The sequence below is a fragment of the Macrobrachium nipponense genome, chromosome 42, assembly GCF_015104395.2.
Source record: "Macrobrachium nipponense isolate FS-2020 chromosome 42, ASM1510439v2, whole genome shotgun sequence".
NCBI classification, from domain to species: Eukaryota; Metazoa; Arthropoda; class Malacostraca; order Decapoda; family Palaemonidae; genus Macrobrachium; species Macrobrachium nipponense.
Genome location: NC_061103.1, coordinates 43,564,157 through 43,591,656, shown reverse-complemented (window position 1 = coordinate 43,591,656; position 27,500 = coordinate 43,564,157). Strand labels below are relative to the sequence as shown.

At 37.5% G+C, this 27,500-nt stretch overlaps 1 protein-coding gene and 1 long non-coding RNA gene across 5 annotated transcripts in view; one reads left to right on the top strand and one right to left on the bottom strand.

Moving 5' to 3' along the window:
- Nucleotides 1–27,500, bottom strand: part of LOC135213169 (rho GTPase-activating protein 100F-like) — a 341,178-nt gene that overhangs the window by 276,195 nt on the left and 37,483 nt on the right. The window contains exon 1 of one of the 3 annotated variants that reach the window (XM_064247118.1): nucleotides 2,892–2,910. The exons of the other annotated variants lie outside the window; for them this stretch is intronic. The gene's annotated coding sequence lies outside the window, so the exon portion shown is untranslated. Of the gene's footprint in view, nucleotides 1–2,891; nucleotides 2,911–27,500 lie in introns of those variants that run through there. 3 annotated transcript variants of the gene reach the window in all.
- The window catches only part of LOC135213171 (uncharacterized), a 110,202-nt gene continuing 85,869 nt past the window's right edge, over nucleotides 3,168–27,500 (top strand). For both annotated transcript variants that reach the window (XR_010314091.1, XR_010314090.1), the window contains exon 1: nucleotides 3,168–3,401. This is a non-coding gene — a long non-coding RNA (uncharacterized LOC135213171). The remainder of the gene's footprint in view (nucleotides 3,402–27,500) is intronic.

Genomic DNA, 27,500 nt, shown 5'->3' with positions numbered 1-27,500 from the left:
ATAAGGATAATGTGCTGGCCTTATATTTTTCTAAGTTTTATTACCCGTTATCTTAAGCAATGTTAAGTGCTTATTTGTATCAGTTATGTAACTGTTGCTAATCATAGTTTTTATTAACTGTTTTTTTTTCTTTTAGTTCTACTCTCTTACTACCTTTCTTCACTAGTAAACATTATTCTGTAAAGGAATGTCAACGAAGTTGGTCTAATACTAATTTGCCTACTGAAGACGTCCGCAAAAAAAAAAAAAAAAAAAAAAAATCCTCTAGATGGTTGCCATAGAAACCAAATAGATCACACAGCCTCCAGTCGAGAGAAGTAGAACACTGAGAAGCTTCTGGAACTAACTGAGAAGCAGGTGCAGGAAGTGAACTCTTAATTTGTTATAGCTAACCTGTTAAGCTCAAATTCTGAGAACCCAAACAAGGAAACTGACAAGAATATCTTGGTGTGATACAGCTGAATTGCTCGAAGATGAACATCCAGAACCTTTAGCAGCAGAATGTTAGAACAGTCACATTTTAAAAAACCAGACGTGAGGCGGTGCAGACTGTCTCTAAGGAGAACTGGGCTGACATCAGGAAACTTCACGATGCTGGACAAGAAGTTGCTGGGATACTAGGTAACCAAAAGTATCAAGGTGTGATGCAACATAACTTCTTGAAGATGAGCATCCAGAACGTTTTGCAACAGAATCCCAAAACAGAGTTACAGTTCTGGAAACCAGACCCGTTGATTACGAGAGGGTATTTGGCACCGTCCATAGACCCATATTACAGAAGGTCTTACGTCACTACGGTATTCCAGTTCATTATAATACAAAACAAAACTGAAACTATCTGTGAAAGAAACTGATGCAAATTTAACGTTGAAGGAGCTAGTCGAAAGAATTTGAAGTAAACAGTGGAGGGTCACACTGAAATGAACATAAGAAGTTGAATGGATAATATAGCGTGGGAAATTCCATACGTAAAGGAGATAATGATGAAAGGTTCATATAAAACCGGGTGAACAGTACGTGATGGTATCATCTCTCCCACAGTCTTGTGATGCAATAGTACTATAACCTAGTCTCAGTAATCGTCCTGGGTTCGATCACCGAGGCATAAGCCTAAAAACTCTAAATATATGGTATGGCCTGGTTTCTCTAAAAACCCTGCATGCCTCTGAAGACTTAAGCTGTGAGTTAGGCACTAGCTTCTTAGATAACTGATATGCACAACCAACTGATGGAGAGAGAGAGAGAGAGAGAGAGAGAGAGAGAGAGAGAGAGAGAGAGAGAGAGAGAGAATTATCACCACTCCAAAGTATATACCATATTTGAAAGGGTTTCAAACCTAGTGTTGGCAACTACCACGTTTTGGCGGTTGTGGTCTAAAGCGTACAGTACACAATTCTACCTAAAAATACATCAAACACATACAAAAACATACACAAAAATGCGCACAGGATATCTGAGGCAAGGGAAGAGAAGAGGTAAGGTGAGGGGTAGGGGAAGAGGTGTGTTAACACAGAGGGAAGAAACTACAAGACACTCCGAATAGCATCTATACTCATCCAACCCTCACTCACGCTCAGCCAGCGCTCCTCCTTATTCCTCTCCCTTTCTCGTATCCTCAATATTTACCCTCTTTTGTTTTCCCTTCCCTCTTCCGCGGAAGAGCGTATTCAAGACAGTTTACTTCCAGCCTCCATCAACAGTTCTGGCTAACCCCACCACTACCGGTAGTACTACTACTACTACTACCACTGTCCCTAGCGCACTTTAGTGTCCGAGAGACTTCAAAAAATATTCCTCCAAGGTAACTTGGCTGATGTACGAGCCTATTTCTATTAAAGTTTAGAGCTAAACAGGTTACTGCAACATTTCAACACTTGGTTACATCACTGTCATTACAACTGCGATTATTGCTATTACTAAAACTCAAAATATGCACATATTTGGTATTTCTACAGAAGCACTCCGCACGGACTGCAAGGAACGTACCGTGGATACGACATCCACTAGGGATTGGGCCGTCCAATGTATTTCGCCGTGTTTAGTACTGGACCCTTGTTCAGTAAGTAAAACTGCATAGAAAAACCGCAGCTGCCATAGTCTAGGCCGCCGCGGATAAGTACCTTAGATCTACCGAAAAATTATATATACATAACATTAAAACAAAACTGAAGCAAAGCAACCGACCACTGTCAGCTAGACCTTCGTACCTTACAGCTAAAAAATATGTGAGGTGGTCTCACACCGGCTTATTACAGTATTTCAGGATGTCGTTAAATGTGCTGTTTAATCATTAATATACGAATTGCGATTCATTTTGTTAACGTAATTAGCTATCAATTCGAACTTTGGTCAGGGGACATGTGGCCAGATTTGGTAGCTAGTTCCGAGACGCAAAGATGCCCTCATGCATAAGCATAGTCTGTGCAAAAGTATTAGACTTATTTACTGATTCACAAATCAAAATAAATATTTGTTAATCTGGCTTCTGTAGCGCTCACGACAAAGATACCTAAAATTCCTCATGTGACGGCAACCTAGGCATAAGGGAAAAAATGATCACTGAACACCTTCGTAAGTTCAGGTTTAATACCTTACAGGAAAGCCACATAAGATTCTGCTTAAGTAAGATGGAAGCTATTTTTGATACTGACAGTATTATACTTTTTATTGTACATTCTACATGAAGGAATGATGATAAACTTGGGAGTTTCATACGAAAAACATGGTAACTTTTCCATTGAAGTAGCAACCAGTTCTCAAGCTACACTACTGTCACCTTCTCGTGAACCTCTGAAGTGCGAGAAGTAAATTAACCATATTTACTAAAGCCCTGCGTATTGTCTTCCCTTCCAGCATCATTATTTCGATAAGTTTTCACGCAAAACACTCACAAGGATAATTTCTAAACTGATATCGGCGGCATGGACGAATGGCAGTGTTGATGTCAATCGTAAACAATAGGTTTAGTCAAATGTAGTTCCGTAATTCCTCATTATAAACATATACTAAAAAAATACTGAAAATAATATTTAAAATATTTGTTTATTTAATATAAATTTCATAAATAATATTAGCGTTTGAATTGCAATGAATTGTTTTTGGGATAACTTTAAGATGAATTTAAAGACTCGTTATACCTAATGAGTGAGGGGCAGTGGTGTTTACATTACAGTACTGTGATGGTGTACGTAGTATTATCGCTCGAGTGAGGTCCGTATATTATCTCGAAATTGTAGTCTGTCTTTTAATTGCTTGTTGTGAATAAGGAGACCAATAAAGAAGGGGAAATATGTATGTAAAAAAATATGCAAAATATTTATTTATGGTTCATCACTAGGAAAACGCAAGTACTGAAATCATTCGAAGTCTTGGTGCGGACCACGGATACTTACTATCTGTTGGTAAGTACATTACTTTCCATATTGGTTAATTTATGTTTACTGATAAAGGAGTTAATTTAGGATTAAAATAAAGATGCCGTGACGTGTGTAGCTTGGCTGGTATAAGCATAGGGTGATTAAATTTGAAACGCTAGGCTAGGCCAACGAAAACTTCCCCCATTTTAACTGCCTTACCAAAGTGTCCCCATTAGACTCTGCAACGTTGCAATTCTCGAAATTACCGGAATTAAATTTGCCATTTATATATTGGTTAAGCAGCAATGATGTCGTGTATGCGCGTCCGTCTGCGCTCTCTTTCACCCACATACACATACATTCGGTATGGTTGTGCTGGCTGAGCCTTAGCCTAGTACCTACTATTATATAGCCTAGGTGCTACCTAGTGGTTTAGGGCGGTTGTCATTCGCCAAAATTTTGGGTTCGCTTCCCAAGCATGTTAGGGCGCCTCTAGCATGTTAAATTAAATAAAATTGCTCCTTGTGTTGAACCCATGCGATCAACTGATACCTGGTAGATAGCTACTAGTAGATGGTAGTGGATAGCAACCAGGATACAGTAGGTAGTAGGAGTTTACAAAAATATAGGGCAAGGGCAAGGAACCTCAGCCAAAAGCTTTCTAAAACAACACCTTCGGAAGCCACATTCCTAAGAAGGAAAGGCGAAATGTTTATCTATCTGTATACATACATACATACAAATATATACATATTAAAGAGTAAGGGACAAAAATAGGAAAGATCGGGAATATTAGTCTCACATGTTCGTCATTAAATCGGGGAACGGGCGCACGGGTGTTTTAACAATTTGCGCCATCTCATTAGTAACGGAGAAGGCCCCTCATTACATCCCTCGTCCGTTTGGTCGGGGTAGGGGGCCGCAGGAGGGATGGGCGGAATGATGCCACTCAAGTGTTGTTATACCTTCCTTCCTGCCCTCTGCGATGGAGAGACAAAAGTGGGAAGGGATAAAAAAAATAATGATAAAGTTGAGGTTAGATCGAGTCGACTTTGGGTCTAACGCCTTTAGGCTACAGATATCTCACTCTTTATCTGTTTGTGAGCCTGTGTTGCTATATAAGTCTCCAATTTGGTCAGAAAAATGTAGGTATACTTTGTAGCAAAGTTATAATAAAGAGATTAAAGGAAAACTAGAAGATTGTCAAGGTTAGGTTAAGGGAAGCTTAGGTTAGGTCTAGCGTCTCACCAGCATGGGACCGAATATTATCGTAACCCTTTCGAGGTGAATATGGTGATAGATAGTATATCAGGTGTCTTAGGGCTGCTAACTAGGTTATTTAGTGATGTTAAACAGAGAATGGCTAGGATAAAATCGGGTCATGGTATTTAATTAAGTGACTGTTATACCAATCTTATTAGCCTATGGGGGGGGGCGGGATCCCGAATTGTAATAGAAAAATGTAGCGCTTGAAATTTTTTTATTGCTCCAAGGTTAAACTCTCTCTCTCTCTCTCTCTCTCTCTCTCTCTCTCTCTCTCTCTCTCTCTCTCTCTCTCTAAGACACTGAAAGTTAACTTGATTTTGGATAGTTTTCTTTCGTTCAACTTTTGAAGTTTTTCTCCTTCAGTCTCAGTCTCGTAACAAGGACATATGGCGTCCTTTTCGGTTAAACCGTCTTTGTGTTACGTTCGTCAAAGAAACTCTGAAAATGTCACGTCGTATAAACAACAAAAGCCTCTGGCTTCAATCAATGACGGGTATTATTCTTTGTTAGACCGACGCCTGATATATGGCGAAGGATTTAAGCGTATAGCATCAATATTTTACAAGAAATTCTCCTCGCCTTCGGTCCGTATCGGGAGAATGTAGGCTTCGTTGAAATCAAAACATTATTATCATTATCTGTCATCTTTATTTTCTTACTAATTAAGCTGCTTTTCGGTCCGTATTAGAATCATAAGGCCTGCTGCAGACTTCAGCCTTTTCAGAATATCTGCCAATGTCAAAGATTCACTTCCGGTAGTTGCTGTGAATAAAAATAAATAAATAAATAAACAAACAATCGGCAATCGTTGTCAATTTCATCATTTGACTGCGGAATCACAACGGAAATTTTACGTCTCCCCTGCAGTCCACCAGCTTGGTGTCAGTTAGTTTCTTGCAATTTTTCGCTCTCTTGCTACATTGGAGAGTTGTTTTTCTTGAATATTTATGCCGTGTCGTGTGTAAGAAACATGAATTATGGGACATTCAGATAATTTATTATTTATTGTTACGTCTGCTATCGAATCCAGGTAATAATGGTTAGTACAAGGCCGTTGAGGATTCCCGTAAACACATAAACAAAAGACGGTAAATATCAATAAAACAAAGACCCCCAAGAAATATTGTGAATTTTTTCTTGTGACATTATTACCGGCCACCATAAATTAATGACTTTTTCTGTGGCTTTTTTTTTTCCCTATAACCAAAATTGTGACTATTTCCGGCCACCCTGCTAATTAACACCGGTTATACCCACTTTCTTTCGTTAAATTTCAAACAGCGACGACCGAAAACTCAAGAAAGTAATTTGCGCTCAACCGAACGAACGGTTAGCAATAGAGTCGGTGCTGAGAGAGAGAGAGAGAGAGAGAGAGAGAGAGAGAGAGAGAGAGAGATTGTGTGTGTGTGTGTGTCAAACCAATTTCTCTGCCATCAATTGGAGTCTTATGACTGGATCATGTTCCCGTAATTAAGACTAAATGTTCCTGTAATTGAGTCTAAAGCTTCGAGATTGGCCTCTCCCGTCTAAAACACACGACTTGGGAAGAAGACCCAGTTGTGTGTGGGTTTGTTTTTTATCGAGGTTCTTCTCCGAAGGGTGGTGTTGCTGGCTGGCTGGTCTCTCTCTCTCTCTCTCTCTCTCTCTCTCTCTCTCTCTCTCTCTCTCTCTCTTTTATTCTCTTTTATACAAATTTCCTTCTCTTTCGTTCTCTGCATTTACAGTTACGTGCGTGTTACACTCATCAGTCTAGACTACATAAATATGCACCATTATGTTTTTTATTATTGTTTACATTAAAGTTAGAAGATATTAACATCAACATTTTGGTCTATTTTCGTCTCTAAGCATCGCATATACAAAATATAGTAGACATCAACGCTTTGCGATAATGTAGGAGGTTTGATTAACACAAGTACTTTAACACTTTCAAGTTAATGTACGGTGCAATGTGTCTGTTGTTCCTAATTGTCATTATTAATTTAGTTTTAAAGTGACGTCTACTTGTTTATATGTGCGTTTGCTGAATTCGTTAATTTAATGTCCGCTTGCTATTTGTGTTTGTTTTATGTAGAATTTTATTACCTAGACTTAGTTCTTGTTCATGCATGGATCACGTATTCGGTGAAAAGACTTTTCAGCCTACTTATGGCAATTTTATGTGACTACATTTCATTTTAAGTGACTTTCACTTGCATACATTTATTTGCTGAATACGTTCACTTAACGGCTGCTTGTGATTGACATTTGTCTTGATATGTAGAAATACCTAGACAGTTGATGTTCACACACAAATATCCTGTTCGATGAAAAGACTTCTAAGGAAATTGACGGTAATTGTTGTGTTGTTGCGCTTGACGTCATTCGCTATAATGATTATAACAGTAATCCGAGCCTGGGGGAGTCTTTACACACAAAATGCTGACAGAAGCCTTTAACAAAATAGTCGTATAACCTAGATTAGACAGGAAACTTAGGTAGTGTTAGTAGACTCATGGATACGCTGTACTTGACTAGACTAGGCCTATGGGATCACCATTCGGATGTTGTGATTTGATAGGAGGTGATAGGGGAAGAAAGGGCATTCGAGAATAATCAGGAACGTCTCCTGAGAGAGAGAGAGAATTTTTATAGTTTTTTTTTATGTGAATCTAGGATATCGCAAGACCTTAAATGATACGGAGAGAGAGTGTGTGTGAGTGAGTGAGAGATAGAATGTTTAGACAGTTTTTAGAAAATGTGAGACTAGGATATATCGCAAGAGAGAGAGAGAGAGAATATATATATACACAAATCTCCCCCATTCCTTTTGCTTCTTCTAGGATTGGAGAAGGGCTTGGCCCGGCTATATAAGCCGATCTGCTATCTCAGCACTGGGGGTTATTGCCTTCTCTTTAAGTCCTGTGTCAATGAAGTTGTTTACAGTGTTTCTGGTGATCCCAGGGTCGCCGGGAGAGGAGGGGTGGGAGAGAAGAGGAGAAGGAGGCTTCCCAAGGGTGGGTGACTAGGGTCCCTCATACACACGGCAAAAGAAATAGGAAAAAAAAAAAGTTTTAAAAAAGGCTGATGAGAAGAAGTACAAATTGATGATTAGGAATAAGAAGGTAGCGGAGGATTGCGAGTGGATGGGAGGAATATAGGATGAGAGTAGATGGAGAAATGGAGGGAAGAAGAGGAGGAATTGGTGATTGAAATAAACTGAATGAAGAATACTGTAGGCCTATTTGAATGACCAAAATTATTTTATTTTGATACAATATTATTTTTGTGGGGAAAGTCAAATAGAATACGTTATTTGAAGTATTGAAATTGCCATAGAAAATTCTATATTAGATTTTAAAAATATATTTTCTATGGTGCAAGTTAACAAGGTGTGATCCGACCTCTAGCTTACTCTGGGCGCATGCTAAAATCTATGGTCAAATAGCACGTTTTTTCACCAACGAAAATTAAAGTAAATACTCTATATTTTATTAGAAATATAATTGTTCTGTACTGTTTAACATGCGCATTATTTATTTTTACATTTTCATTCTAATAAATCATGAATATCCTATCGTAAAATTCCTGTATCTTTAACTCAACACGAAACATTTTTCAGACATTTTTAGGCTTTTCCAATGGGTTTCCTAACATCCCCCCCCCCCACACACACACACAAGAACAACGACAAAAAAGTAGTTATTATTATCATCATCATCATCATCATCATCCAAAATCATTCATTATTACTCAATATAGCTTTTAACCAAGCTGCCAAGTCCTTACTTAATTTTAAATAGATTAAAAATAATAATAATAAATAAAATAATAATAATAATAATAATAATAAATAATATAATAATACAATAATAATAATAATAATAGTGGTGGTAGTAAAACTACTACTACTAAGTAGCAATGATAGCCGCATAGTCGGAGCATAGTTATAGATGAAAAACATTATATGGAATAATGATAGTTATTGGTAATCATTATATCGCTTGAATTTAAAGGTCTCTGAATTTACAGAATACGTAAATTATATACGTCATAATTCAGAACGATCTATATCATTTAATGGTTTTACTGTTATACTATTTTTATACCATATATTTTTTTTTCATGAATTACATGAATTGTATAGTACGTCATTAGTCAGAATTATCTATAATATCTAATTCGTTTCCTGTTGTATTTCTTCATTATCTTCTATTTCATTTAAATTTGCAAAATGGACGAATTCACCCTTCGAACCTTCAATATTTATTCATGCATTTCATTATTCATTTTTTTTTATTTTTCATGTGCATTTTGGCTCATATTATTCACATAGCCATCTTTCTTTCATTATTCATTTTTTTTATCTGCATTTTGGCTCGTGTTTATTCATTTATTTCTTCATTCATTTTTCACCTGCATTTTAGTTCATGTTATTCACGCGACCAAATGCTCGTTTTATTATTATTATTATTATTATTATTATGATTATTATTATTATTATTATTATTATCATTATTATTATTATTATTATTATTGATTATTATTATTACTATAAAAATCTACAATTATATATTAAAGTGTATTACTATATAAAGAAAAATATATAATTGTGGACTTTTTATAACAGATTGTTCTTCACGAGACTGTGAATTTCTTAACAATTATTATTATTATTATTAATATTATTATTATTTTATTATTTATTATTTTTTTTTTTTTTTTTTTTTTTTTTTTTTTTTTTTTTTTTTTTGCTCTATCACAGTCCTCCAATTCGTCTGGGTGGTATTTATAGTGTGGGGTTCCGGGTTGCATCCTGCCTCCTTAGGAGTCCATCACTTTTCTTACTATGTGTGCCTTTCTAGGATCACACACTTCTTATGTGTCTGCATGAGTCCTGAGCTACTTCAGCCTCTAGTTTTTTCTAGATTCCTTTTCAGGGATCTTGGGTTTGTGCCTAGTGCTCCTATGATTATGGGTACAATTTCCACTGGCATATCCCATATCCTTCTTATTTCTATTTTCAGATCTTGATACTTATCCATTTTTTCCCTCTCTTTCTCTTCAACTCTGGTGTCCCATGGTATTGCGACATCAATGAGTGATGCTTTCTTCTTGACTTTGTCAATCAACGTCACGTCTGGTCTGTTTGCACGTATCACCCTATCCGTTCTGATACCATAGTCCCAGAGGATCTTTGCCTGATCGTTTTCTATCACTCCTTCAGGTTGGTGCTCGTACCACTTATTACTGCAAGGTAGCTGATGTTTCTTGCACAGGCTCCAGTGGAGGGCTTTTGCCACTGAATCATGCCTCTTTTTGTACTGGTTCTGTGCAAGTGCCGGGCATTCACTTGCTATGTGGTTTATGGTTTCATTTTTCGTATTGCACTTCCTACATATGGGAGAGATGTTATTTCCGTCTATCATACTTTGAACATATCTGGTTCTTAGGGCCTGATCTTGTGCCGCTGTTATCATTCCTTCAGTTTCCTTCTTTAGCTCTCCCCTCTGTAGCCATTGCCAATTGTCATCGCTGCTAGTTCTTTAGTCTGTCTCATGTATTGTCCGTGCATTGGTTTGTTGTGCCAGTCCTCTGTTCTTTCTGTCTTTCTCCTGTCTCTGTATATTTCTGGGTCTTCGTCTACTTTTATTAGTCCTTCTTCCCAGCACTCTTTAGCCACTCGTCTTCACTGGTTTTCAGATATTTTGCCCCAGTGCTCTGTTTTCGATGTTGACACAGTCCTCTATACTTTAGAGTTTCCCTCTCCCTCCTTCCTTTCGTGTTTATGGTATACGTCCTGTCCGTATTTGCTCTTGGGTGTAGTGCTTTGTGTATTGTCATTTGTTTCCTGGTTTTCTGATCTATGCTGCGGAGTTCTGCCTTCGTCCATTCCACTATTCCTGCGCTGTATCTGATTACTGGCACTGCCCATGTGTTTTTATGGCTTTTATCATATTTCCGGCGTTGAGTTTTTGACTTGAGTATCGCCTTGAGTCTCTGCATATATTCTTTCCTGATCGTGTCCTTCATCTCTTGGTGTTTTATATCTCCTCCTTCCATTATTCCCAGGTATTTGTATCCTGTCTCATCTATGTGTTTGATGTTGTGCTCCCATTCTGGTAGCTTATCCTTCAGTTCTCGTTACTTTGCCTTTTTGTATGTTGACTAAGGCCGCATTTTTTCTATTCCAAACTCCATCCTGATGTCCCCAGATACAATCCTTACAGTCTGGATTAGGGTATCTATTTCCTTGATGCTCTTACCATACAGCTTGATGTCGTCCATGAACATCAGATGGTTGATTTTGTTGCCTCTTTTCTTGAGTTGGTACCCGGCATCCATCTTCTGTAGTACTTTTGTCATGGGAATCATGGCTACTACGAAGAGTAGTGGGGACAGTGAGTCGCCCTGGAAGATCCCTCTCCTGATATTAACCTCTGCTAGTCTTATCGAGCTTGTAAGTATTGTATTCCAGTTGCGCATTGTAATTTTTGAGGAAGCTGATGGTATTTTCCTCTGCCCCATATATTTTCAGGCATTCTATTAGCCATGTGTGTGGTATCATGTCGAAGGCTTTCTTATAGTCTATCCATGCCATGCTTAGGTTGGTTTCCTTCTTACTTTTACTGTTCTTCATCACCATTTTGTCTATCAGGAGCTGGTCTTTTGTGCCCCTACACTTCCTTCTGCAGCCTTTCTGTGGTGGGGGATGGTGTTGTCTCCTCTAGGTAGTTGTATAGCCTTTCACTGATGATACCTGTTATAACTTCCACATTATTGGTAGGCAGGTGATAGGCCTGTTAATTACTGGCTATATTTCCCTTACTCTTGTCTTTTTGTACTAAGGATGTTTCTTCCTGTGGTCATCCATTTGGGTGCTTGGTGATTTGAGATACAATGCTGGAGTTGTTCTGCTATTCGTGGGTGTAGGGCCTTGAAGTTTTGAGCCAGTATCCATGGACTTCATCGGACCTGGGGCTTTCCAGTTTGGCATTTTCGTTAGTTGGTGTCTGACTGTGTCTGTCGTGATGTCTGTGAATCTTTGTTTTATTCTCCCTGTTTCTTCTTCCTTGACTTCCTGGAGCCATGTTGCATGTTTGTTGTGTGATACCGGATTGCTCCATATGTTTTCCCAGAGTCTCTTATTTTTTTTTTTTTTTTTTTTTTTTTTTTTCTTGGTTCGGCTTCAGGAATTTCTGGGTGGTGGTCTTCCCCTCTTAGTTGGCTGTATAGTCTTTTCTGGTTGGTTCCGAATAGTTTGTTCTGTTGGTATCCCTTATTCCTGTTCATGTACCGTTGGATCTTGTGTGCTTTGGCCTTAAGCCTCTGTTTTACATCTTCTATTGTGTTGTTTAGTCCCCTCTCTTGTACTTTGTATTTCTCGTTGAGTTCCTCCCTTGTTTTCTTGCTTCTTAGCCTTTTTTCTGCCATCTCTTTCAGTTTACTCAAGTCAGATCTCATCACCATGATTTGCTTTTCCAGGCGCCTTTTCCAAGGAGGTTGCTGTTTTGGTTTCTGTTGGGTTGGTTGTGACGGTGGTGTTGGTGTTCGAATCCCCATCAGTTCTGCTACTAATCTTGCTCCTGCATATGTCAAGTTATTTGTTTCTGTGATACTGGTGGTGTGTATTAGGCCCATTATTTCATTGACCTCACTTGTTTTCTCCCTTAATTTCTTGGTGTTGTAGGCTTTCATGGAGGGGATCTTTGTTCTCTCTGTATCTGGCTCCATCCATTGTCTAATCTTTTCTACCCATTCCGTCCTCTCTGTTACTTCGTCGGTGTTTCTTCGTGTGTCGTTGTTTGATACCTCATCCTCCCTGTCGTCTTCTGTGGCATCGTCTCTCAGTTCGTCTTCGTGTAATTCGTTGTCGTGTGATATTTCCCTTTCCAGTTCTTCTCTTTCTGTTGGGGAGAGCCAGTTCTTTTTCTTTATGTTCCTTACTTGGTCTGCCAGCCTCTGCTCTGTTTGGGGGGTGTTATTCCTCTCTTTCCAGATGTTTTTTTTTATATTTTTTTTTATATCACACGAATGTCTGATATTATCATGGGAAGTGTCACTTCAATGTTAATATTTCACATCAGGATTCCCAAGGAATTTGTCAGAGAAGTCATCCTGCCATAGGAAGGATCTGTGTCCTATAGAGAGAGAGAGAAGTAGTTAGGTATATGTCAACGTGTTTATGTTAGGTAATAGAGATCAGAGAGGCATTCAGTTTATGGAAGAGAAACGTACAATCTCTCTCTCTCTCTCTCTCTCTCTCTCTCTCTCTCTCTCTCTCTCAGTGTATGTAAGAGAGATATTAAGTAAATACTCCATGACAGAGAGAGAAAATCAAGAATTTCCACGTTAATGACCAAAACTGAAAGAGATATTTGCATGTTTGAAAACCAAAACGTTTTTCCATTCGAGAGAGAGAGAGAGAGAGAGAGTTGGAGTTCAGGAGATACCTGCAAGTGGGGATGGGGGGGATTGGGGGGGCCGCTAGGAGAGACTCTTTAAGAAATTCAGCGGGCGTCATTTCCCCTTAAAACAAAAGATAGGCGAAAAGCGCTCGAGACTAGCGGTAGGAAAAATAGTGCTACTGGCTGAAACAACAAGACGACAAAAGAATGAGGAATTGCACGGCTGATTAGTGGCTGATAAGACCACCTCCGTGCTGTCAAGACGTAGATAGATAGGTAGGTAGATCAATATAGGGATTTAGATTGATTATATATAGATATATAGATATATGATATATAATATATTATATATATATATTATAATAAAATTGAATAAAGAAGTATGTTAAAGATCGCTAATATTTAAGAAAAACTTTTAAAATTGGTCAACTGAAATAATTTAGTAAATAAAAAGCAAATATATATTATATATATATATATATATATATTATATAAAGATATATTATATATAAAAAGAGGAGAGATGAGAGGAGAGAGGAAGAGAGAGGAGAGAGAGAGAGAGAGAGAGAGTAGTGAGTTAATTACGAATAACTAGATAACTGGGAAGTTTTTTGTTGCAATCTTTCAAGTACATATAAAACATTTTTATGGATTGTTTCAAGAGTTTATATATATATATATATATATATATATATATATATATATATATATTAATGCAGTGGATAGGACACTTCCTTCAGTAAGCAGGTTCCAGATTTAATTTACGACCACACAAGAGACCTTCATGCAAAGTCAGGTAAAACCCACGTTAACTTAAGCAACAATAATTTAAGTACCTGATAATTATAATTATTCGCGGCTGTATTTAAGCACGAATTGGGTGTTCAGAAGGATAGATAGAAGGGCCAGCTGGCGACTTCATCCCAAATACAGATTTGTAGTTAATATTTATTTTGTTATTTATGAGGTGTCCGTCTCACTCACGGGTGTAGCCTTAAAGGAATATTGATTTATTGAATGTAAAATTGCATAAAAGGTTGAAAATTGATATTTGCATACAAAAAAAGTGTGTACACTAGACAACAGATGGCAGTAGCGCTTGTCGTAGGCGGTAGTCGCCAAGGATAATGTACCGAAAATATGATATTTGGTCCATGGATGTCTAGCGTGAGTCGGGTATATAAAGGACCAAAACGATGATTTTCGTTGGAGCTGAAACAAACAAGTGATTATAATAGTGTATCAAGTTTTGAGGAATATATGGTAATGTATTGTTTATCCATTTGGACGTTTTCTTGTGTGATGTAACGTTGGTTGCCACTAACTTTTTGATGTTACAGTGAATTATATGTTGTGTTGATGTAAAGCTTTGTGACTTGGGTATTATACTGTAAAATGCAGTGATTAGTGATGAGTAGTCTTGATGAAGTGCTGTATGGCGAGTCTTTGCTTTTGTGCAATGCGTCCGTAATTTGTTTAATGTTCTGTTTGTGACTTTAATTTCCTTACTAATTGTTATTAAAGTACATTTTAAGTTATAGTGGGTTGTCACTGTTTCCTGATATATTCTCCTCGTAAATCCTTACCATAGAGAGAGATTTTTTTTTATGTTACATGGGGGCCTGTCAAACGAAACCCGAACGTATCCCTACTCAGTTTTTGCTCATTCTATCGAACGAAACTCAAACTATCCATAACTCATTGTTTACTCATTCTATCGAACGAAACCCGAAACGTATCCTTATTAATTGTTGCTTTCTTCATGTCGAACGTATTCGACCATAACTTGACGTATCCTTACTGTTAATTGCTTTTCAGTACTCCATGTACTTTAGAGAGGGGGGAGAGTTGTGATACGTGTTTAGTGCTATATTTGTCTTGCTGTGTTATTTTGAGCAGGTTATTAAAGATGTTTGATTTTGAAAGATTTCATACGTAGTCCTAGTGGTGAAAAGTTAGAAGGTATAACTAAAATAGACTGGATTGTTCTAGCTAGGTACTATAATGTAGAAGTATCAGAATCTGCAAGGAAGCAAGAAATCTCAAATAAAGTAAGTGAGGCGCTAATGACTTTAGGCATTTTGTCTGATAAGGAAGGGTTGTTACTAATGAGTTGGGAAGAGGAAGAAACTGATAGCCAGCAAAGCGCTAGTGAAAATAATACAGAGGGTAGTGCAAGTGAAGAGGAAGGTGCCAAAGCCGTACGTGAAAAAAACCAAGTCACGCAGGGTTAAACCAAAAAAGTCCAAACTTTTTTATGAAGGGATGAGTGTTGAGCAGATGCAGATTTCATTTGCAAATAGTTAGATTAGAGAATGAGAAGTTGTTGAACTAAAGAAGTTAGAAAATGAGAGAGCTGAAAAGGTTAGGAAGATTGAGGTTGAGCAACAAAAGAAGATAGAAGCTGAGAAAGAGGTTGAGCAAAAGAGGATCGAGCTAGAGATGAAGAAACTTGAAGTAGAAGAAAAGTCCAGAGAAATACCAAAATCTTTTAGAATAGACATGCAGTAAAAAGTGTACCAATTTTTGTTGAAAATGAAGTGGATGCCACTTTTTTTTTACAATTTGAGAAAGTAGCAGAACAGCGTGAATGGCCGAGAACGTCATGGAGCACGTTGGTTCAAACCTCCTTTCGAGGAAAGGCTAGGGAAGTATTTGCTGCCCTTATCTTTAGATGATTCCAAGGATTATGAGAGAGTTAAATCTGAAGTTTTGAAGGCTTATGAATGGGTGCCAGAGAGGTATAGAGAGAAGTTCAGAAGCTGGATAAAAAGAGACAGTCGTACTCATATGGAGTATGCACGGGAACAACACCTGTGGTATGATAGGTGGATGAATGCCCGAGAAGTTAATGGTGATTTCGGTAAACTTCAGGAACTTATCTTGCTTGAGCAGTTCAAGGATGGTATTAATCCACTTATTAAAACATATTTGATGACGTGATGTAGATAATGTCGATGAAGCCACTAGATTGTCTGATAATTATGCATTGACCCATAAGCTATATAATATTGACGTCCACTCCTAAAATTGGAAGGAGCAGAGTTTGGGAATAGCAGCAAAATTACAAGGCACAAGGTAAGACTAACGAGGTTCACAGGTATCATCTCGTGGAGTCTATAATAAATCCTTTAATAGAGGTGGTAGAGGGTGGGGCGAAAGTCAATATAATTCTGGTCCTAGTGTTAGTGCTGGAAAAGCAGGATACAGTGTAAATGATCAGTTTACACCTACTAGTTACCAAAATATAGGCGAAAATTTTAGAGATTTTGTATGTTTCAGTGTGGGCAAACCAGGACACATCAGTAGGAGTTGTCCACATCGCACAATAAACCGTCCAATTCAAGTGGTAAATAAAGTTAAAGATAAACCTGTACATTTTAAGGATGATCATAAACCTGAAAATACCATTGCATTGTTGAATAACCACAAGCATGTGGTGACAGAGGTCCTTGTTTTGTTTGCTTCTCCCCTTAGGCCAGGTAAGAGGTATTGTAACGATAGCATAGACAGTAATAATATATGTGATGTTTGATGAGAATATAGGTTACAAATAGGTAACAATGATGTTCAAAATGTTAGTAATGTTGGTTGTATTGAGGATATTGTAAAAGGAAATGGAGTGAGACTACTGAAAGAGAAGTTCCACATCCAAAGGTACTGAATTGTATGACCTTTTTATGGGAGATGGTTGGTTACACCTCCCTTGTGTTGAAAAAAGGAAAGTAAGGTGGTTAAGAGATACCTGAGCGGTACAGTCTGTAATGATAAGAAAAATGTATGACCAGTGGCAAGGATACTGGAGAGTATGTACTTCTGCGTGGGTTTGGACCTGAATTTTCAGCTCCATTAGTAGAAGTAAGGTTAGAAACTCCGTTAATTTCGGGATATGTTAAAATTGCTTTGGTGAGAGAAATCCCAGTGTCCAGGAGTAGAGGTTATCTTGGAAATGATTTGTCGTGGAGACAAAGTTTTTTGGTAGCAGTAATCCAATTTGACAGAAAAACCTTTAATTCTTTCATTTATTACGAAGTTGAAGGTACATTTCCAAACTTATTTCCTGCTTGTGCAGTTACTACAAGAAGTAGAGTGCCGAAGGAAAGGTAAATGATGACGACGGTTTGGATTTACAAAACTTGTTTAAAGATAGTCCGGAAACACTACAAGTAAGTAAAGTCAGTACTCCTTTGCGAATGCTGAAAGTTAATAAGGAAGAATTTGTTAAATCTCAAATTGAAGATGATAATTTGAAGGTAATAAGAGATAATGCCCTTGTTTGATATAAATGATATCGAGAAGGAAGGCAAGTGTTACTTTTTAAAGGATGGAATCCTAATGAGGAAGTTCAAGAGTAAAGAAATGTTAATGATGTTGTAGACAGTGGTCATTCCAAGTAGTTATAGGAATTTTTGTTCTAGGAAGTTGCTCATGACTGTAGTTATTCTGGTCATTTAGGTATAAACAAAACTTATGAGAAATTATTAAGGTATTTTTTTGGCCTAAGATGCAGAAAGATTGTAGTGAATATTGTAAAAATTGTGATTTATGTCAAAAAGTAGGTAAAGCTCAACATGACCCTAAGGTGATGCCATTGCAACCCATTGAAGTTTCCAGGAGAACCCTTTGAGAAACTGGTTTTGGATTGTGTAGGACCTCTGCCTAGGTCTAGCAAAGGTAACGAGTATTTGCTGACAATTATGTGTAGTGCTACCAGATTTCCAGAGGCTATTCCTTTAAGAACAGTGAGTGCTGATAAGATAATTGAAGCGCTTAACAAGTTCTTCTCGCTGGTCGGTTTGCCAAAAGAAGTTCAAACCGACCAAGGAACCAACTTTACGTCTAGAAAGTTTACCTCATTTTTAGCCTGTCAGAATATTAAGCATTGTTTTATCGTCTCCTTATCACCCACAGAGCCAAGGAGTGGTCGAACGATTTCATCGAACCTTCAAAACCATGCTTCGCACCGTACTGTTGTGAAAATGAAAAGGAATGGGATGTCTACATACCAATGTTGCTATTTGCCGTTCGTGATAGCGTACATTCATCGTTGGGTTATTCTCCTTTTCAGTTAGTATATGTCCATCAGGTAAGGTCACCCATGGAGGCGATAAAGAATCAGTTGATTTCAGATGGGAAGGATTCTAGCACGTTACAAGAAATGAAGGAAAAAATAAAGAAAATATGGAAAGTAGCACATGAGAATCTTAAAGTAGTACAAGAAGAGATGAAAAGAAATTACGACAAAAAGGTTGCAAAACGTGAACTCGACATAGGAGATAAGGTTCTAGTGTATCTCCCTACAGCTGGTAAGGTTTTTAACCAAAAGTATATAGGACCTTGCACGGTGAAGGAAAAAGTAAGTGATGTTAATTATCGAATTCAATTTCCTACAAAACGGAGGAAGTTAAAACTTTCCATATTAACAAATTAAAGAAGTATAACGAATCCAGTGGAGTGTTGTCAATTGCAAAAGAGGATGATGAAAAAGACGTTGAAGAAGAAATGAACTTAGATTAAAAAATACAGATTATTTTTGAGTGATGATGAAAATTTAGGAAGTTATGTATTCATTTATCTGATGAACAGCAGCATGATTTTAAAGTGCTAATTCAAAACTTTTCAGATCTATTTTCAGACCATCCTAAAAGGATAAAAGGAGTACAGCATAAAATCAGGTGAGAGAAGAGACGCCAATAAGTCAGCGTCCATACAGAATGTCGCCGAGGCAACAACAACAGTTAAAGACCGAAGTTGCTTATTTACTGAAACACGGACTAGCAGAGGAAAGCCATAGTGAATGGGCTAGCCCATGTATTCTAGTCGACAAACCTGACGGAAGTGCAAGAATGTGTACAGACTATCGAAAGATTCTCTCTCTAGATCTGTTGATTACTTAAAGGAAAGTGCTTGTTACCAACGACGTGGCAGTCTCCGATAGTTGCTGAAGGGAAGTAGCTAATGTTTAAGACTGTAAGAGTGAAAATTCAGCATGGACTGAGGAGAGAGCCGCTGAGTTAAAAGGGGGGGGAATGTAAAGGAATATTGAATTTATTGAATGTAAAAACAATTGCATAAAAGGTTGAAAATTGATATTTGCATACAAAAAAAGTGTGTACACTAGACAACAGATGGCAGTAGCGCTTGGCGTAGGCGGTAGTCGCCAAGGATAATGTACCGAAAATATGATATTTGGTCCATGGATGTCTAGCGTGAGTCGGGTATATAAAGGCCCAAAACGATGATTTTCGTTGGAGCTGAAACAAACAAGTGATTATAATAGTGTATCAAGTTTTGAGGAATATATGGTAATGTATTGTTTATCCATTTGGACGTTTTTCTTGTGTGATGTAACGTTGGTTGCCACTAACTTTTTGATGTTACAGTGAATTATATGTTGTGTTGATGTAAAGCTTTGTGACTTGGGTATTATACTGTAAAATGCAGTGATTAGTGATGAGTAGTCTTGATGAAGTGCTGTATGGCGAGTCTTTGCTTTTGTGCAATGCGTCCGTAATTTGTTTAATGTTCTGTTTGTGACTTTAATTTCCTTACTAATTGTTATTAAAGTACATTTTAAGTTATAGTGGGTTGTCACTGTTTCCTGATATATTCTCCTTGTAAATCCTTACCATAGAGAGAGATTTTTTTTATGTTACAATATATATATATATATATATATATATATATATATATATATATATATATAGAATATGTATGTATGTATGTATGTGTGTGCGCGTGTGTATATAATGAAGAAGAGTCATTATAGCCATCGACAGATCCTGGTCCCTAGTGTACGGGAATGAGCGTGTAGGGCGTGTTTCGTAGAGAGAGAGATGGAGGCTCTACTGCAGTGTTCCTCTCTCTCTCTCTCTCTCTCTCTCTCTCTCTCTCTCTCTCTCTCTCTCTCCAACAGCATTATTTCTGGTAGTTTTGATGAGCCTGTAGCATCCAAAAGAGAGAGAGCGATATCCCCCCCTAATACAGCGTTCATATTTCTCTCTCTCTCTCTCTCTCTCTCTCTCTCTCTCTCTCTCTCTCTCTCTCTAGTAGTTTAGTGAGCTTCCAGCATCCGAGAGGAGAGAGAGAGAGAGTTTTACGTTGTAAAGAGAGAGAGACAGTCTCTGATGCAGTGTTCATCTCTCTCTCTCTCTCTCTCTCTCTCTCTCTCTCTCTAGTAGTTTAGTGAGCTTCCAGCATCCGAGAGGAGAGAGAGAGAGAGAAAGTTTGACGTTGTAAAGAGAGAGAGAGACAGTCTCTGATGCAGTGTTCATCTCTCTCTCTCTCTCTCTCTCTCTCTCTCTCGCTTGCTTGTAGTTTAGTGAGCTTCCAGCATCCGAGATGAGAGAGAGAGAGAGAGAGAAAGTTTGACGTTGTAAAGAGAGAGAGAGAGACAGTCTCTGATGCAGTGTTCATCTCTCTCTCTCTCTCTCTCTCTCTCTCTCTCTCTCTCCGGGATGCCAGGAGTTCATCGAACTGCCAGACATAATGGCGCCCGCCTTTCACTTTATTCCTGCAGGGAAGGAAAGAGACAAGAAGAAAAAAAAAAAACTCGCTCTCATTCGGGAGACCAAAATGGAGGAGGAGGAGGAGGCTGGTGTGAGGGAGATTGAGGGAGGGGGCGGAGATCTCCTACCTCCCAAACCGTTTTAACCTTTTCTTGCCTTTTAGATACCAGTGCTCTGAATCTTGCACCAGACGTTGGGAGGCTAATGCAAGCTGAAGAGAGAGAGAGAGAGAGTGACTGAGATAGTGAGAGAGAAATTGAGGGAGGAGAGAGAGAGAGAGAGTGTGATAGAAATGGACAGAAAGAGAGAGATAGAGAGCAAGTAAGATAGAGAAAGAGAGAGAAGGTAGGAAAGGAAAAAGAGAGTGACTGAGATAGGGAGAGAGAAATCGAGGGTGAGAGAGAGAGAGAGTGATAGAAATGGACAGAAAGAGAGACAGACAGACAGACAGATTGAGAACGAGAGAGAGAGAGATGGGAAAGGGTAAGGAAGAACGGAATAAATTAAACGAAAACGCAGGTGAAATAGGTTCCTTAAGGATCCCCCACGGGCTGACGTCACTTCAAAGGGGACGCCGCTGCTGCCGTAGGACCCCGCCCTTCGCAACGTCTTGTAGGGGCGGGGCTAGTCTCCGGCCAAGGAGATTAAAAAAAAGTAAAAAAAAAAACCTGTAGGCAATCGAAAAAAGAAGGGTGTGATAGGAACATATACTAATTGAAAGGGCGTTGAATATCGCATAATGCTTAAATGATTAGATAAGTGTGTGTCTGTGTGTGAGAGAGAGAGAGCATAGCAGAGAACTGGATTATAGTCTTCGTCATCATCCAAAACAGAGCCAGGTAGCATCTTTCACCTGTTGCCCCCTGGGGACACCCCCTCCCCATCCAACCCCCCCCCCAAAAAAAAAAAAAAACGCGCACACACACACTAAAAAAAAAAAAACTCCACAATATTATTCTTAGCGTTGGATTTTCAACCGTTTAACCATCTTGAAAATCATTTTATTTTAATGTTTTCATTAACCGGACTCAATTGTCAATTTTTAATGGGATAATTTTATTATGGGTTTATTTATCATAAAATGCCCGTTTTCATGGATTTATCACAAATTCACATTTATTAAAGAAATTTTATCATAAATTATCGCGTTTTAAGGAAGAAGTGATCAATATTACCCCATTTTATTATGGTAATTTCTGATATGAATTTCAATTATTATTGAAAAAATAGTCATTTATCATAAAGCATCGCATTTTATGAAGGAATTGATCAATATTACCCAATTCTTTTATGAAAATTTCCCGTATAAATTTCAGTTATTATTGAAAAAAATGTCTTAAATGATTGCATCTTATGCAATAATTCATCATTATATCCAATATTTATTATGCAATAATTCATCATCATATCCAATATTTATCATGCAATAATTCGTCATTATATCCAATTCTTATGAAAACTTCTCATAAAAGATGCACGATTGTTAAAAGGTAATGATTATAATTGATTGATTGATGGAAATATCCATTTTTTTTATTTGTTAAATTATCGTTAAGAAATTTAAGAAGTAAGCATTATATTTACACATATAACATGGACATGTAATGAAAAGTAATTATAACTTATTAGTAAGAGAAAACCTTTGAGACATCCTACTCTCTCTCTCTCTCTCAATGTGTTTAATAACCATTTTGCAATGTAATAAAGAATTTTGAAAGTCTCTCTCTCTAATAAGTCTTTGAGACATCCTAATCCTAGTAACTCTTTCTCTCCCTAATAAGTCTTTGAGACATCTTAATTCTTGTAACTCTCTCTCTCTCTCTCTCTCTCTCTCTCTCTCTCTCTCTCTCTCTCTCTCTCTCTCTCGTGTTCGGTGCACGCTTGGCGCTCTTAACGACTGTCGTCGAAGATAAATGAAAGAGAGAGAGAGAGAGAGCAAAGATTTCTTCTTCTTCCTCTTCCTCCTCCTCCTCAGACGGGTAACGAACCCAATCATCGGCAGGCGCGTTCAGGAGTCGTCGTCGACGGCTAGCCGGAAAACGCTACGTAGTGCGTGTCCTCCCACCTCCTTCGTTCTTTAGGCGGCAGTTTTTTTGTTTTTTTTTTTTTTAAATCAAGAAAGATTTTGCACAAAATATAAATGAGACAATAAATAGTCGACTGCCATAATGAATACGAAAAAAAAAGGAACAATTAAGAATGAGAAAAATGCTTGAGATGGAAAATGTACTACAGAAATAATAAGATAAACAAGAAATAGATAGAGAAATTGTAAAGAAAATCGGGATAAAAATATGAAACAAATAATTGGGTATGGAAGAGGAAGAGCCGGGTACGGAAGTGAGAGAGAGAGAGAGCGAGAGAATGGGGGGGGGGGGAAGGCAATAGGTCCAGATGGCATAGGGAGGAAGAGAGAGAGGGAGTGGGGACTAAGTAACTGCCCTGGATTAGTTGGGGGATGGGTGGAGTGGGGGGTAGTAGGAATGGAGAGATGGTGTGGGGCGGGGGGAGAAATAGGAGACGGACCACATCTGACCCCCGTCTAGACACGCCCCCTTCTCTCTATTGACCTCCGGGCTGCCTAAGCCCCCTATTCCTACCCACTCTCTCTCTCTCTCTCTCTCTCTCTCTCTCTCTCTCTCTCTCTTGCTACAGAAGCTAAGATTTGATAGCATCTGTTTTGGGAGACTAAAAGATATTCATTGGGTTTAATCTCTCTCTCTCTCTCTCTCTCTCTCTCTCTCTCTCTTCCCTGGAAGCTTCAAAGTTTTCTTCATTTTGGAATTTAAGGCTTTTTATTGCCAAGCTTATCCCAACAATATTATATATATGTGTATATATATATATACATATATATATATATATATATATATATATTATATCTTGTTAAAATAAGACTGATTAGGCGTTTATACTATGTTTGTATGTACGTATGTATAAATGAATGAAAATTTCATCTCCGTATAAGATAGATTGCTAGAAAAACCTTCAAAAGATGGATAATTAAAAATATGACGAGGTCAATGCATAGACATTTTTTTTTGGAAGACAGTAGTGTACCCAGAAAAAAAAGAACTAACAATCATAATTATTATCAGTGACCGGACGTTGAGAGACTGAAATGTTGTTTTTTTTTTTTTTTTTTTTTTTTTTTTTTTTTTTTTTTTTTGCTTAGTGAATGGGAGTTTTGTGTATAACATTTAGTTTGTTTTAATTTTTTTTTAATGGAAAACTACCATAACAGAAAATGGAGGTTAACTGAGAGATGAATCTATGGAATCCGTAGCAAAACTCCTCCGGGCCTCGGTATGATGTTTGTTCACTAATTGTCCAGGATGTTTTGTGCGTGTTTTTTCTGTTAATTCGAAATTGACGGTCCTTTTTATTCTTAAAAAAAATACGCAACACACTGACTGTCTATTCCATTTAAAAGGCTCAACAAAAACTGCGACCCCGATTAGGGATCAAGCTGAGAAGAAGATTATTTATCTATAAGTTTTGTATGCGGTCTCTTTTTGTGTGTGTGTGAAAGTGAAGGTTTTCATTCCAAAACACATCACGCTATTTATATTTCCTGGAAGATAATTATCTAAAAATGCTACCCTTATTATTAACCAAGCCGAGGGGAAGGAAAGGAATACTATTTATCAGTCGGTCATCTTACTGGACATATGAGAATTCTGATAACATCCCAGCAACCATCTCCTTTGCCTAATTAATTATGAGGTAGTTAGGAGTCCCAGTTGACCAGCCTTTTAATTATGCCTTGCTTAATGAAGGCAGCATCTATCCTGCTATATTTGTTGGCCGAGTCTCATTTGATGAGAGCAATATGGCTCCTAGTTGAAATGTTATTATGTTACTGAATATCACCGGGAAAACGATAGTTTATTTTGATCTGTTACCGTTTCAAGGTCTTAGAAATTCTTGCTTTGATGAGCCATTGGTGGTGTTCCTACTAGGGTTCCTGGGAAACCTAAACTAATGTCGTCTGGTGTCCCACAGGGTAGTATTATGGACCCTTTGTTATTTTTAGTTCATGGAGGTGACGTGATTGTTGTATATAAAGTTATTTTTTAGTTCTTGGAGGTGACTTGATTGTTGTATGTAAAGTTATTTTTAGTTCTTGGAAGTGACGTGATTGTTGTATGCAAAGTTATTTTTAGTTCTTGGAGGTGACATGATTGTTGGTATATAAAATATGATTCAAAATAGAGTTGGTGCTAACCTTTTTGGTAATTTGGAACTAGATTATCAGAGAGAGAGAGATACTAATTATTCAAGAGATTGATGTCTGTTTGGGTTTGTGTGTTTTTGAGAGAGAGAGAGAGAATTTCTTACACAAAAATACACACATCCATATACTCAAACTCATTCCTACATCAACGTCAACACAGATCAGACATAAACAGATGATTTTCCTTTGCATAATGAAGACGATGCTTACAAATGTTACAGAGAGAGAGAGAGAGAGAAGGGGGGGGGAGGAGGAATTAGCAAAGAGCTTGTTAGTTAGCGCCCGGCATTATATTCCGAATTACTGTGAAATGTAATCCTTTACGTAAAGGGCAGTAGGAATAATTTGGTCTGCATTTTATACGCGATATGTTATACATTGCTATATCGTTATATTTACTTTTACTTTATTGGTTTTGGTTTTATTATAAAGTAATTCCGATGTTATTGTGGAAGTTTATTTTATTAATTTTTTGCTTTTTTTCCCCTTTCGATTGAAAGACATGAGTTCGATCTCCGATGTGGGTCAGAAATACATTTCTTTTCGTCAGATGATTGCGTATTTATATGCATATCTATCTATCTATCTATATAAATATATATCTATATGTATATATATACACACACATTACACAGAGTACTTACACATCTCAATCTAAACTGCAACAATCTTCCAATTACAGGATTATTTTCCCCTTTCCAGCCTCTCCAACAATTATTAATCATTTTTCACTGTAACATATTATTTTTCCTGGAAGCTTCCAGCCAATCTGGAATTACTCCCGACTGAACGAATCAGCGTTAAGTAGTTTTGTTCCAATTCGTGATATTATTGTGATCGCAATACGGACAAGGTCGTTTGTACGGCATCTGTTTTTGTTGTTACGGGAGGCGCTCTCTCTCTCTCTCTCTCTCTCTCTCTCTCTCTCTCTCTCTCTCTCTCTCTCTCTCTCTCTCTCTTTGAATAATATATTGCATTTCCTGTTTTTTTTTTTACAACGACAATCTACAGCAGTTAATCATTTACCTCTCTCTCTCTTTCTCTCTCTCTCTCTTTGAATAATATTTTGCATTTCCTATTTGTTACAAAACGACAATTTACAGCAGTTCATCATCTATTCCTTTCCTGTATATTTACACTTCTCTCTCTCTCTCTCTCTCTCTCTCTCTCTCTCTCTCTCTCTCTCTCTCTCTCTCTCTCTCTTCCTGTTGTTACTACCCCAGTATTCAGCAGTTAGTTATTATTCCTCTTCTATACAGTTTCTCTCTCTCTCTCTCTCTCTCTCTCTCTCTCTATGTAAAAAACCAATATTGGAGACTTGCACCAGACCTTAGGAGACTAGTTTAAGCAGTTCATCTGAAGCTCGTAATATCTTTTATTTCTCTTCCAAAGAAATATATATATTTCCTAAATAAATATATGTTCTAGTAAACATTAATTTTTTTTTTTGTTTCAGATGAAATTCCATTTGAGACACTTGATTGTCGTGAATGACTGACAAGGCTTGGAATGATTCACTCGGATCCACGAATCTTTGAAAAGCGACGTTGGCACAATTTCTCACGGCCGTCGAGACTCGGTTTTGCTTTCTAGTTCTTTCTCTTCAGTTAGTTATACTTTCTCTTTTTTTCTTATGCTTTCTCTACTTTCTGATACTTTTGCTTTCTAGTGCTTTCTCTTGAGTTAGTTATGCTTTCTCTTTGCTTTCTCGTGCTTTCTCTACTTTGTTATGCTTTTGCTTTGCTTTCTAGTGCTTTCTCTTGAGTTAGCTATGCTTTCTTTTGCTCTTTCTTTGCTTAGTTACGCTTTGTCCTTGCTTATGTATGCTTTCTCTGTTTTTTGTGCTTTTCTTTGCTTTCTTAAGCCTTTTCTTCTCCAATTGCTTCCTCGGCCTTCGTTACTTAGTTATGCTTTCTCTTTGCTTTCTTATACTTTCTCTTTACTTATTTATGCTTTCTCTTCAATAATTTGTTTTCTCTTTATTGTTTTCTCACGGTCTTCGTTACTTAGTTATGCTTTCTTTTTGCTTTCTTTTGCTTTCTCTTTACTTAGTTATGGTTTCTCTTTACTTATATATGCTTTCTGTTAGATTTCTTATGCTTTCCCTTTGCTCAGTTTTGCATTCTTATGCTTTCACTTTACTTAGTTATGCTTTCTCTTATTTATTCTTTCTTTCACGTAAGTTATGCTTTCTCCTTGCTTTCTTATGCTTTCTCTTTGCTTAGTTATGCTTTCTCTTGACTTAGTTATGCTTTCTCCTGGCTTTCTCATGCTTTCTCCTTGCTTAGTTATGCTTTCTGTTAGTTATTCTTTGTCTTCACTTAAGTTAAGCTTTCTCCTTGCTTTCTTTCTCCTTGCTTAGTTATGCTTTCTCTTGACTTATTTATGATTTCTCTGTAATATTTATGCTTTCTCTTCTTCAGTTGTGTTCCCATCTTTACTTAGTTATGCTTTCTCCTTGCTTTCTTGTGCTTTCTCTTCTTTAATTGTTTTACCACGGGAGGCATTACTTACTTTATCTCTGCTTCTTGCGCTTAGAATTCCCTGTCACTGCTTTCGTAAACTTCTTAACGAACACTTGATTCTAACACACTTTCTCTTTGGGTGGAAATCCACATTGTTCTTTCGCAGTCACTTCTCAGATAAGAATCGTGCTTTGAATATTCTTCGGTGTACTAAGTATTGTTGTGTATATGTGTGAGTGTGTGTTTGTAATGTATCTGGGTGTGTGTACGTTTGTGTGTAC